We start from the raw sequence: 14,604 nt of genomic DNA, 5'->3' as shown, positions 1-14,604 counted from the left end.
CTCATAGTGCGTTACCATAGTTGCCATACTTGCCACAGAAATTGTTTTATTTTCATAATAAACAAGAATGAGCGCCAAGGACAGGCATGGAGTAAACATGAAAAGTTAGGCTGGCAGATTTTATGAGGTTTTAATTCATATTGAAATGATTTTTTTTTTCAACAAAGTAAAAATAATTATCTAAACGAGCGATTCTATGTGCGTGCTTGTCCTAATGCATCGAGTGCGAGTGGTGCGAAAAACAATGGAATTTTATATTATGCTTTCCAGAACTTTTCAGCACGTTTTCGGCCATTTTTTTTTCAAAAACGGGTGAAAACCGTGCATTTAATTTGAAATTTTCAAATAGAAAAACCGGGTATTATCCGGACAAATCAGGGCAAAATTTATCTATTATTCGAACAAAATCAGGAAAAGATAGGAAAAATTTGTACCTTTACTTTTTCTTCGAAGCACATCAAATGTGTTTAATGCTTCAAAAAATTCTTATTAATTTTGATGAAAATAATTATGAAATATCCGTTTTCGAATCAGAAATTGAAACAAATCATTACTCAATTTGATTCTTTAGGTAAATTCAACAAATTATGTGAATTCATCCGGACAAAAACCGGACCATTGTAATAAAATCCGGGAATCCGGTCTGATACGGACTCGCCTGTATATTTTCCTAGAATATTTGGACACGTCGGATAAAACCGGGAAATCTGGAATGCTATACGTTCTAAAAACCGTCGATGTTAGAAAATTTTGAAATAGATTAAGAAATATATAAAATTGATTTATAAACATTAGAAAAAAATAGCTTAGTTGAAAATCTTTATCATTGTTTTGAAGGTAAAGATAAAAATGGATTTGAATAGATTAATCTAGCTTTATTTCAATATAGCTGAATGTCAGTTGGAACATCTGAGAAGTTTTTTATATTATTAAAAATAATCTGTTTTATTCCATTGAAGTAATTCAAAGGTTTTTTATTCTACAGTTGAGGAATGAAAATGTTATGGAAAGTCATTTGATCTATTTACTAGCATTCAATTTACAGTTGAATTTATCTAAAATCTAATTGATTTTATGTCACCCTAACCTAATTCGTTTCAGTACCGCCATCTGATAAAAATAAAAAGGTTTTTAGTAAACACGACAGATGGCAGATTTGTATCTCTCTAGCGGAAAACTACGCAGGAGGTGCTTAAAGAGATTTATTACCCTGATCGGTTTAAGCTGAGTAAATTCACGTCACAACTTTAAATAAGCATAACTTAGTTCGTAGTTGTTCATTCGAAAAGTTACGCTCATCAAATTGTGAGTATTTCTACAACTCATTCGAAGACACCGATATTCTATTTTCACAGAGAAAACAGAAAATCAAAGTTGTATGTAGGGGAGATAAGGGCATGACGAGCGAAATGCATCGATCATGAATGATAAATGAAAAAAAAATCACCTTGACCAGGAATCGAACTCGAGTCTACTGATTACCTCTCCAAGACCTTATCAATAGGCCAAATCGTCAGATAAAACAAGTCAAGCTGTAGCTCTATTATTCAGTTGACTTCATCGAGTCGAATTCTTTGCTAGATTCCTCGGCAGAAAACGCTCATCTTGCCTTGATTAATGGCGCGTATACTGCCCCAGGGGGGTTCTCATTATGCCCCTATGCCTATGTGACTGGTTTTCAGCTTTCGGCAAAAAAAAAAATAAAAATGCATTTTTAAACGTTTTTATCTACTTTTTCAAGTTTTTTTTTCATTTTCAAGTAAATTGGTTGACGTCTAGAATGATAACAGTGCAGAAAAGTCCGGAAAAGCGATTTCACATCACGGTGGAATGTGTCTTATGTGTTCAATGTGTTAAATTTCAAGGGAATTTTACAGCATTTTCGAATTTCTTAAACTGTTGATATTTTTTTTGTTAAAAGCGGTCACGAAATGAGGCCAAAAAGATTTAAATAAATGAGGTCCTCAGGGAGGTTGGATTTTGGTTTAATGATGCCAAACATTTCTTCATGTTTCAAACTAAATATGATGATTTTTCAAATTTTTAGAATATCATTTACGTTTTTCTACGTTCAAAAGTAAAATACCAATTTTCGAAAAATCTATCGAAACTCGCCAAACAAACAGTCCTTCCAATCTCTTTTTTTATATTAAAGGTAAGACAATCCGATCATCTATCTACGTACCTATTTGTCATCTGGCCTTTTTCCAGCACAGTGGTGTCTAAATTAAATTAAGAAAATCCATAATATCCGTAAAAAATTCTAGAATAAAAAAAATGTAAACTATAATTTTGACGAAGTTTGCTTAAAAATCTGTGTTTGTGTAATTATTGATTTTTTCTCCGTTTGAAGTAAAAAATTTGAAATTTTGAATCTGTAAATTTTAATGACGATTCAACGTTTAACACTGAGAGTTAAATTCCTTTAAATACATTTTTCTCACTTTAAGTTATCGCTGTGATTTAGCTCCATAAGACTTTTAAATTGAAGTGATGCCGAATAGAACAAACAGTTTAAACAAAAAAGGAATTTTTCGTAGAAATCCTCTCAAAATTATTTTGAACCATAGAAAAACGTTCAAAAATTTTCAATTTTATTAAAAAGGGAAGCAAATAATGTTTCTGTGTGAAAGTATTAATACAATATTATCAAAAAAGTTTAAATGGATTAAACATCAACACACATAAATTCGTTTTATTTTCCGGTGTTCATTTATATTTTCGTCAAAAAATTGTCGATATAAAAAAAATACGTAAAGGTCTGCCTAACAGTTAACTCTCATCCGTCCCTAAAATTTTTACCCTTAACAATCCTTGGAGTGTCAATTTTACACTCTTGACTAAAACCAATATTTGTCTCTTGTTTTCCAACCGATTTTTACAAAATACATAGTCTTGGAATCCTCGTAATGTAACTTAAATATGTTTCTTAGGCGATATTCAGCTACAGCACTTCAGTTTTCCGTTATTCAAAGTCTTAGAAAAAAATCCGAAAAAATTATGCTTCAGAAAAAAGGCTACGGAATGCTAAAAAAACCTGAAGTTTAAATCTATACGTTGCACATAACGATTTTTTTTAAATTTGTTTCGATCATGACCACAAAAAATATTAGAAAAAGTGGTGTAAAAATCGTAGGTACTTTTCAATTAGGATAAGGGATAATAAATAATATTTTGAGTACGGCCCGCCGAAGAGATTTGCTTCAAAAGCGATTGCATGAATGTGATCTAACACATTTCGTTTGGAATAAGATATTTATCTAAATTTTTTTTAATGTCGGCCGTTAGCATTTTACACATTGGTTTTCATGAAGTTTTAAGCATTTCACCCGAAGATGTATCCAACAAACAAATTATCACGGTTCAAAGATTGCATAAAGTTCTTAAAAGTCAACTAATCCAATGCAGAGGAAATAAATGGGGTTGGAATGGCACCTTCCTTTTCTATGGATGTGCATGTTTTGTACCAAAATGTTCATGAGTTACACTTCTGCAGTTTGTAGGGTTTTAATTATTCGACAAAAAAGTTGTCTTTTCTTCTAATACACGGGAACATACAACTTGGTTCCCAGGTGACGAAAACGTACGACCAACACCAGAAAATAAGCTTTAATCATCTTGATCTATAAGAGCAAGTTCACTGGTGTTGGGAAAAAGTGGTAGAAATTTTGACACTCACGGCACATTTTGAAAATTTTGCCATGTAAAAACATTTTCACGATCTGTGGCCTTCTAGTTTTTTTACAACACGTGTTGTATTTTCGCATGCTGTGATGCAAAAATAGCAATATTTCTATCACATACGGCTGAAATAGAAAGTGTTGTAAAAAAATACAACGCCCCAAGATCTTGAAAACATTTTTACATGGTAAAATTTTCAAAATGTCAAAATTTCTACCACTTTTTCCCAACACCAGTAAACTTGCTCTAATGAGCACACGTGGTGCACAAATTGTTCCTCAAGTTTCACCATTAAGGTTAGTTTTTCTCTGCAATATGTGTTAAAGCATGTTTTACTTAAACTTTTGGACATTTTTGATTTAATTTAATTTGCAACATTTGGCAGAATTTTGTAAATCATTATTTATTTGTAAGAGATTACGAGATTACGAGATATGTATGGCTGAAGAATAATCCTTATTCTCCCCTATCCTTATTGCTCCGAGGGCCTTTTATCCAAAATTCTAGTCTGTTTTGTTTCGATTATGACCGTTGAAAAACTTATCCGATGAAACTGACTTTTACTTTTGGGCTCCAACCCATGGACATTAGCGCAGCAAGCATGTGTTCTGCCAGCTTAGGAGCTATATCACAAGACCTTATACCTACTTAGTATAATTTAAAAATTGCTCGGACTCTCCAAACATCGAATCCATTTCCAAATGATGCTTAAATTGTAAATGAAATGAAACGAAAACCCACAGCCATTTAGTCGACATGAAAATAGTAGCATTTCGCAGTACCCCTCACAGTCGACTAAGCGACTAAAAAACGCGAAACGGTGTGGGTGGCTCCATTAGTAGTGCACAAAACCACTACTACCGAATCCACCCATCTGTCACACTTCGGGTGATTGTTTTGATACCTGGTTCGGGATATTTCTTTCATGTTCCTCCATTCCACACCGACCGCGAAAGCTTCATTCATGGATGGCTGGCTGGCTGCAATTCAACCCGGCGCGACGCGGCGCTCGCTAAGAATGGGGGGATGATTTATTTGTGGAGCCCGGCAGGGGGTGAGTGGGTGACGCGATCGCGATTCCGTCCGGCTCGCTCTCCTTCGGCTATACCTTGGAGCTGTCCACGGCTGGAGACTTCATTCGCAGTTCATCTCTCGCGGTGGCTAGTCCGGTGTTCGGTGTCCTGGGCGGTTTTTTACATGGATTTTTGATTTTTTTGTTCCGACTCTTCTTCTGTACTCGAACTCAGCGCGTAGAAGGCCTAGGAAAAGATAGGGAGCGAAAATCTCCAGTTTCCATCAAAGGAGGCGCTTTTGGGAAAATCTGGTACGCAAGAATCATCGCGCAAATAGGTCAAGAATTTTGGAATTTTCGGTTCGTGTGTTTGTTGGATTTTCGTCCTTTCACAACTCAATCGGAAAAGTGTGAAGATTTTTTTCAGTTTTTTCCCTTTGACCAAGGGTATGTTCTCTTGTTTTCTGGAAGGATTGATTAGGGGTTGAATCACCTTTCGATGACGCAAATAGTGAATCGATGGGAAAAAATAAAATAAACTCAGGTCCAGATTTGCGTTTTGGATAAAGCGAACCCGTTATGTGCGAGGAGAAGTTCAATTGAAAATCAGTTTCATTGTTAAGAGCTGCACACCTACAAGAAGAGTCCAAAAGCGAGAGAAGAACGCGAATATTGTCTGATAAGTAGAAGAGTGCCAGTGCAATTTACGGTCGGGCATGTTTTTCTTTTTTGCGAATCGTCATTTGCAGGGCACGGTTGCACTTACTCCTGGTGCAGCACAGTCATACCCTTGTTATTGCACACAATAATTCGAGCGAACTTGCAACTGGCAAAGAAAGAAAGAAAACAAACGTTGGTGATATGTAAATTTAATCAATTTGCACACAGTACTACGAACCAAGTGCATGGATCTATACAGTAGAGAAGAAGCAGCGGCAAAATAGTAACAAAAACAACAACAGAACAGAAGAAAAAAAACCTCCCATCCGAAACCCCACTCATTCAATCGGCACGAGTCCTCCTCAGCAAGTTGGCTCCAGCAGGAGCAGCGTGTGATGAAACAGTTCATTTTTATTGATCGAAAGTAAGCGGCCCGTGAACCTTTTCTTTCATATGGAAAAAGTGTGAACACATTCTGTAGCTTGAAGCTTAGCCACATATAGTAGGCCTATACATGTTTACACGATTATAGATGACGACGGACAACAGAAACAACAAATGCAAAACGGTGTTTTCATCATCAGCTGGTAGAAAATTAGCCCGATTTGCATACATATATCTAGTCAAGTGTAGTAGGCCGAAAACAGTGTAGAACAATTCGTTTTCCGGTTCCGCTGCTTGGAAAGGACAGATATAACTAGGAAGGTAAGTTTTGCAGGACCTCCACGCTTCCACGTGTTTGCCATTCTTGTTTTCTTATCTGATTCTATAATTATTTTGTTTAGCAAGAAAGATAATTTTTTATTCTATAAATTAGAGACAGACTTTATCGATTTGAAAGCTATGCGGTTGAAGAGTTATAGTTCAGCAAGGATATACATAGGTACCTAGATAAATACCGGAAAATCTTCAAAAGAAATTTCAGCAACTTGTGTATTCCAGAAAAACAATCGATAATTCAATAAGGTATTTCGATATATTGAGTTCGTGTTCGCTGAAGTAAAATTTAAATACGAAGTCTGAATCTGAAGTCTCAAGTCGGAAATTGAACAATGAATCTAAAATTATTTTTTTCTGAACTTTGAATTCTAAATTTGAAATGTGAATTCAAAATCGGTATTTGCAACTGGATTTCGGATCTAATGACGAATTCTGAATATTAAATCAAAATTTGAGTCTGAATTTTGAATTTTGCAAAATTTTGAGATGTTTTTCTTAATTTCTTTTGATTTTCTTTATCTTTTGAATCTTTCGATTGTTTTTTATTTAATCTATTAACTTTTTGGAGTTTCTCCACTGTTTTTGCAATTTTTTTATCTTTTCAAATTTTTGAAAAATGGTAGGGCAGAGTGGGGTAATGTGGGCCACTCTAAATATCTCAGCTGTGTGTTGAGATAAAAATCTCAATCCAACTGTCATCGTCGTCGCTTTGCGTAAGCATGTTTTTCTATATGTTGTTGATTTATGTACAGTGTCGGACAATAGAATAGGACCACAGCTCAATCCAAAACAGAAAGTGACAAAACTTTGAGAAAAAAAATTCCATTTAAGTGCATCAAACCATTTACAAATTGTAAATTCCATTCTTCGAAGAAATTGAAATCATCTGTAGTTAAAACAATTGTCCTTTATTTAAATATGCGTTTTAAGCATACTTACTGACTAAAATAACGCGACATAAAATAGGACCGCTTTAGAATTCATGGTAAAAAAAATTAAAAAAAAAGGATATTCATACCGTGATCGATTTGCAGGGTTAGTACTTGGTGGTATAATCCTTATTACGCATCACTTCTCGCACTCGATTCGGCATCGACTCCACCAGCTTTTGGCACGTTCTCACCGGGATAGTCGATCCAGCACAAGGGATCCACCGTGTACCAAGAAAAGCACCCCCACACCATGATGCTACCTCCTCCATGTTTGAATGTTTTATTCGTATACTGGGGCATCTACGGACAGCCGAGTGGGCGATGGACCCAACTCTTTCCGTCCTAGCCGATGAGGTTCACTTTGGTCTCATCCGACCACAGCACATTTCTCCATAGTTTTTCCTTTTCCGGACCGACCCAATCGAAGTGGTCCTTCGCATACTTCAGCCGCGCCTTCAAGTGCTTCGGCGTCAGCATCGGCACCCTCCGGGGAATTTTTCCTCCTAGTCACTTCTCCGCCAACCGTCGCTGACCCGTCCGGGAACTCACAGATAAGTTCAGCTCGTCTCTGATCTGCTTGGACGCTTTAAAAGGGTCCTCTTGCGAGACCCGCTTGATTGCCGAATCGTCCTTCGGCGTCGTTTTGCGGGGGTGGCCGGTCAGTTCCCGTTTGCCGGTGCTGTGAAGCGCGTTGAAATCGAAAGTTTTCGAGTATACTAAGTTGGCATACTACAATAAGTGCTTGCCGCTTGGTGTCGCATATTATTATATTTGAATTGGCAGTTAAAAAGTGATTTGATATTTTCCATTAGAGCGGTCCTGTTATATTGCCCGACAATGTACGTATCATATGCTTCTTTTATTGAACTAGCCTAGAAAAATGTATTTCCATAATTAAAGAAGTATCCGCAAAATTGCATCCTTGGGAGACCTAAAGTACATAACAAAAATATGCTCATACGCTTATGATCTTAGTTTTGTCATGTTATTTCACGTGGAAAAGGATTTGTTGATGAAACATCAATTAGTCACACAAACATAACTAATTTGCAAATCATTTCTTGTGGGGAATCGTGATTGATGATTTGCAATGATTTGCAAATTGGTTACGCATATTTGGCCACATTGTGTGGGGTATCTTGGACCACCTATATTTTGGTGTTTTTATATACATTCAGAACTTAAAATAACTTAAACTTAAATAACTTAAAATAAAATATATTACTATCTGTAAAGTTTTCTTATCCCAAATGAAGAGTTATGAAAAATGTTTTGTCCATCTTTTCTAATGCAATAGAGACGAACATAAATCTTATACAAGGAATTTTGCCGAAAGGTTCGCGAGCCAGGTTTTAGGAACTATTCGATCATAAACAGCTCTTTATTATTTCCTCATCTGAAATTGCTTAGAAATAACAATTATGAAATTTCAGTTTTGGATCAACTCATAAAATTTTCACGTTATCTAGCCCATTTGGATTTGGTGGACCACGTTTCCCTACAGTTTAAAAAAAAAAACTTTTTTCTAAACACTCTGAACATTGGGAAATTAATTTATTTAAGGGGAGGGGGGGGGGGGGGTAGGGTCTAACACTTTCAAAAAATCAATTTTTTTATTTTTTATTTTCTTATTGTAAAACATTTCAAGAATGTTGTGTCAAATTTTCAAGTCAATTGAAGCTAAACTGTAGAAGTTATAGGCCTTTATCTCCTCCTATCTAATACTGCAAGAAAGCAAGAGCAGAAACTTCAAACACGTTTTTCTCGAAAGCACATTTTTTAAAGTTCGTGGACATCGTCATTTGAAAACTACTTATCCGATTCTTTTCAAATTTGGAACATATTTTCTACATATAAAATACCAGACCCCAACGTTTTTCTTTTTTGTTTTTTTTTTTTACTTTGGGGAGATTTTACAGGTGAAAAATGGTGGATTTTTTCGTGAAAAAACCTAGTTTTTACTTCAAACAGCCACAAAAATTTTCTAAAAAATTTTTTAAGTTAAATAAAAACGTTGGGGTCCAGAAAAACATCTATTAAAAATATTTTGCTCTGATTTTTTGACTTTAGATGATTCTGTGCTGAGATACAGTGTCCACTGCAAATCTTGTTTTCTAAAAGGCACCTCGAAAGTGCTCCGTCACCGGCTCATTTTTCAATATTTTTCTACGAAAAAATTACTAAATGTTCTTTTAACAATGCTTTGTATGATGCAAAAAATTTGAATACATTTGTTTGAACGATAGCTCTAGAAAAAAATCGTGAAAATGGTATTTTTTTATACCCGTTAGACCCTAACCCCCCCCCCCCCCCCCCTTAAAAAAATAAATGCCTGAAATGTAGAAAACCTTTCCATTTATTTTTGTCTTTGTTGTTCCAAAAAATTTTCAGGTATTCAAACATAATCTTACAAATTTCCAAAACTTATAGGGGAGTACGGCAAGGCGACAAGCGAGTCAGAAATTTGACTCGCCTTCCATGGAATTTTGTCTTAAATTACATTACCCTAGGCTTGAGACATTTCATTTTACGACACTATACAAGTTCACGAATTCAAACTAATTTTTAGTTGTAAATTGTGATTTAACTCAATATTTTGTATTGAAACTTTAAATTTTACATACAAAATCTCTAACTCGTCTTTAGAATGAATTTTTGTTAAGAATTGTAACTAATCAAGTTCAGAGGTTGAAACCAACCATTTAAAAATTTATTCATCGAATACTGCTTTTTTCATCAATAAATCTATAGCCATGTAACAGGCGTTTATCACTCACGATGGTCAACAGAATTAGCCAAAAAAATTTAAACTCATCTCCTCCACTTTATTACTAAACATTTTGATTGAAAAAACACATGTTACGCTGATATGAGATATTCTTCGAGAAAACAATTTAAGTTTCAGTTTAATTTTTCGTTTCTTGTTTTTTTTAAATGCTCAACATTACTTGATTCAAGAAAAAATTACATTGATAAATTACACAGACCTGGAAATTAGCATTCTTCCGACGTGCAATGAATTTAAAAGGCATTTTGACTAATTTTAGTGCCCTGAATCCAAATATGTATGCAATTTGTCTATCATCTTTTGTTATTGAAATAATTTTTGAAATTTTTTTAAAAAAATTTCTGTACTTTTTTGACAAAACTTTAAAACAAAAACATAACATTTTATAATAAAAGTTTTAAAATAATTATCAAGTTTCCTCAAGACGTCAAGTAATTTTGAGTTCTACGAAAAATGTTATAAAGTTTTCCATTTGTTTATTTTTCCTCATTCAGCGGCTTGTACTTTTCATCTTCATGTTTTATTTTGATTTTCAGATAAATGAACCAAATTTTATAGTACAGTTTTTTTTTTAAATTTCATGATAAATTTAATTTTAAATACACAGACATAATTTTTAAAAGTTTTTCTTTATTTTTAAATTCTGAATTTTTGTGCTGTGAAAACATGAGCCTTTAAATCTAATTTTTTAATAACAAAAAACATAGTTTCTAACTTGTGTTCTTTCCAAGACCCAATGTTTCTATTAAAAGTGATAAAATCTTCAAAGCTTGAAATTTTGAACTTTAAAACCTACAATTGAAAATTTATAAACTTTTCATTTATTTTTGTTATATAAAATCGTTTTTTGAAATTAAATTAATCTTGAAAAAGTTCGAAAAATGATTCGAAGTAGCAACTTTAAAGGTTGATTTTAATGCGCAATGTTAATTAAACTTGTATCTGCTTTGTGTTTTCAAAATTTACATCAAAACATGGAATTCTTTACTTTAGTTTTTTTCTTATTGATCATTCATGAAATCATCCTTTTCCCAACATGTACTTAGTCAGTTTAATTGAACATGTTATATGTAATGTAATATATACAGTTACAATTTAGAACTTCAAAATTGAGCTTTTTATTTGCCTTTTATTTTGAGAGCTGGAAGAATTTTATTTCGGGAAAAGGATTTGTCTCTGACTTTGATCACTGGCAATCTTCAAATAATATTAAATATTTTCTTCTATCAACAACTATTGAATTAATTCTCCTAAGCTCAAAATGGATTTTTATTCCAAATCAAAAATTCACATTTCGAATCGTTAATTTTTTTTTTCAAATTCAAAATAACTAATACAGCGGAATTTTTCAATCATCCCTTCAATTGAAAATGAAGAAAAGAAATGTAAATTGAGATGAATTATAAATAACAATTAGTATCATTTCCCTAAAAATTTTCATTCATGGTTAATTTTGACCTAATTTGAAGTTTATTTCAGAATTCAGATTTTTTAAAAATCTATACAATTTAGAGATTATTTTGAAGCAAATTTCTAGTTTCGAATTAGGAACATCATTTTGAAAAATTTTTCAATGATTTACCGGAAATAGCTTATTTGATTTGATACTTTCATTTTTTAAGTTTGTGTTATAATCATGACTAATAAAATGGTGTTAGAAATCAATTTATTTATTTATTGTGTATTTTTGGTATTGGCACTCACCATGGATGGGTCCTTTGCACGGGCCTGGAGTACGGGAAGGCTTGTTTTTATTTTCATATTTTATCAAATCATTTTGGTAAAATTTTACAACTCGCTGTAAAAATTTCTGGCAGCAAATAGTTAAAACTTACTATTTTTGCTTCAAAAATGAGGACAATACATGATTCCGTAAATAAATTGGACACATTTTCGTGAACAAAAAAAGTTTTTTTTTTAAAGTTTTAGGAAGGAATCTTGATCCTTTTTTTTTAGAGATTTCATCCTATTCAGAGAACCCTAGTCCAGTGGTCGGCTACCTTTTGAGTCGGAAGAGCCAAAATTTTTAAATTTTCAAAAATTCGGAGTTTGAAAGAGTCAGATTAAATATGTACTGTTTTTGCTATTAATAAGAATCAAACAAAGTTTATGAATGATCATTATAAGTTTTTTATAACTCTTGGATATTTTTTTATTGAGGTACATGTATACTTTTTTTGTTGATTTTCATGGCTTGAATGAATACTTTGCATGATGCTAAAGTGAAAGATGTTAGGGATACCATACGAACTTTTTAAAGAGTACATGTACTCTTTTTCGAGCGAGAAATTGGCGTACTCTTTTATCAATGAACTTTTATTCAATTTACTCTTTTTCTGTAGAAATACATTTTATCAGAAAAACACACTTTATTTTTCAATTTTATGAAATTTGAGTTTCAAGTCTTACACAAGAATTGCGAAAAAAAATCAACTTACAAAAGTTTTCAAAAAGGCATGTTTCAGTCGTTATAATCAGTGTGCGAGATAAGCGCCTTTAGATATGCAATTAATTGTAATTAATAGCAATTAATATTCACAAAAGCAATTTACTTCAATACCTCGTATGACTTCAAAATATTGACTGTTATGAGAAGGAATATGCGCGTCTTTGCAAAACACTTTTTGAATTATTTTGTGTGACTTGTCAGCCTTTGCCAGCCATTTTTGGTGTGGTTTGTCAACCTTTCATCAAATACTACTATTCCTCTGAATAAACTAAGATTGCCAGATTGCCGGTTTAGTCCGGGTTTGCCCGGATATTCAATATAAAATATGGGAACAGTCCGGTCCAGCCCGGTTGCGCGGATTTCATTGAGAAATGCCCGGATTTTGCCCAGATTTAATCACTTTATTTTGCAAATCAAACAAAAAAAAAACAAGTTGTGTTGTTATTTTTTCTATTAGTGCCTCCAAATCGAAATTTCTTTATAATCATGAATGGTTTTTAGGAGCCAAAACTAAGATTTAAAATCTGTCGATCAGTTTTGATGAAAAAAAAATCAATTTCTTTTTTTTTTATTTGATTAATTTTTGGGTTTTGACAAAATTTGCCCGGAAATTGCTCAGGTTTTTGGTTGTCAATTTTGAAATCAATGCCCGGGTTCTGCCAGGTTTTTATATAAAAAAAAATTGCCCGGATTTGGCCTGTCCGGACCTATGTGGTTTATCTATAGGTGGGGTCAACTTAAAACATAAGTTAGTTCGTTGTATCCATGGAGTTGTTTTTGACATTTCGTACGCATACTTGCTGAGCGTGTACAGATGAGACGGGACAATTAACCTCAAAAACTCTCGGTACAATAAATGAACAGTCGGTCAACGAACATGGTCATTTTTAAGGTTAATTGTCCCAAAACTGAAAAGTGTTGGTGGAACAACCAGCATAATATCACGAACACTATCAGCGGCAAATTGGACTATACAGTTGCTTATGAACGATTGTGACGTAACACGACGCCGTCGTGGTGGCAAACATTCAACGCATCAATGAAACCGTAGCAACGACCCAGAATGTTTGTTTTGACGTTACCAGCATGTTACTAAATTTTCGAGATGCCGTCGTGTTGTGAATGCAAAATTTTTCTTGATGCGATTAAGATTTTAGTTGTCAAATTCATTTTTCGGGTTCTCGGAGTAGTTTGACGGATTCAGCTGCAAAGTTATTCCTTTGCTTCCAAAATTTTGTCCAAAAAAAATCTTTCCTGAAATCGGAACCAACAACAACGATGGATAAAAAGTCCCTATTGAAAAAAAAAAACTGGCAGAGGAGAAAATGTTGAGGAATTTTAGCGAATACCGTTCGGAATCATTGGTATTTTTTCAGTTACTGAAAACAAAAACAGAAACTTTTTTATCACTTTCATAAATAGCTTCTGTTTCAAAAATTCAAATTTTAATTTTATTATGAATTTATATGTTGATTTATGATAAGTCTGATGCCGATTCAGTTGCAAACATTATGATCACATTTCGATTAGGAGCTCAGGTTTAAAATTGCACAATTCAGGTTTTCCATATAAGATTTGAAACTCAAATCAAAATTTCACATACAGTATTGAGGATCAGTTTAAAGATCTAATAGTTTGATTTAGAGCAGGAGTGAGCAACCCGCGGCCCGCGGGCCGCATGCGGCCCTCGAGGCATGTTTGTGCGGCCCGCGGAGTTAATCTCAAATTAAATTTATTTCACGATTTTTTTTACGAAAGATTGTTAATTATCATACAATAGCACCTACTAAACCAAAAACATGATATATCAATAACTTGATTTACACGTCGCTTTTTTCAGTTGCATTTTTCCCGTAATCATCGATATTGTTGACTTTTGGATTTAAGCTTTATGTTATGTTATGTTATGTTATATAGGAGGTAGTTAAGACTTGATTTTTCGTTTCAAACAAAGTTAAAATTGTATGATGAAGTGGAATATTTTTGTTCTTGATTAATGACAGAAATAAGGAAAACTTTATAATAAAAACTGGGCTAACGATTATAGATTTCATATCGATAGAACTCAGCGATATTCTGATACCTCGACACAAACAATATCTGTAATTCTGTGATTAAAACCGAAAAGTTTGTAACGATTACTCAGTGAAATAGCATTTTTGGTGCCTATGTTTCAACTGATTTTGTAAAAGATTGGCGTACTTTATTCAAAACATTTCACATATTTCGGTTATCGCTTCTAGTTTCGGTAAAATGGCGTGTGGAAGTTTTTAAATTGATCAATTTTGGGTAAAGGTTAGATCTTTTATAACTGATAAACCAATAAACCTACATAACAACACAAAAGCTGATTTTCAATCGA

General features: G+C 33.5%; 1 protein-coding gene across 5 annotated transcripts in view; it reads left to right on the top strand.

The window, feature by feature from the left end:
* The first annotated feature begins 4,812 nt into the window (after window positions 1-4,812).
* Window positions 4,813-14,604, top strand: part of LOC129756121 (rho-related BTB domain-containing protein 1) — a 180,524-nt gene continuing 170,732 nt past the window's right edge. For all 5 annotated transcript variants that reach the window (XM_055752892.1, XM_055752895.1, XM_055752894.1 and 2 more), the window contains exon 1: window positions 4,813-6,058. The gene's annotated coding sequence lies outside the window, so the exon portion shown is untranslated. The remainder of the gene's footprint in view (window positions 6,059-14,604) is intronic.

This window comes from Uranotaenia lowii, chromosome 3 (genome assembly GCF_029784155.1).
Source record: "Uranotaenia lowii strain MFRU-FL chromosome 3, ASM2978415v1, whole genome shotgun sequence".
Lineage (NCBI taxonomy): Eukaryota > Metazoa > Arthropoda > Insecta > Diptera > Culicidae > Uranotaenia > Uranotaenia lowii.
The sequence above is the reverse complement of the archived record's forward strand: the minus strand, read 5'-3'. Positions and strand labels throughout refer to the sequence as shown.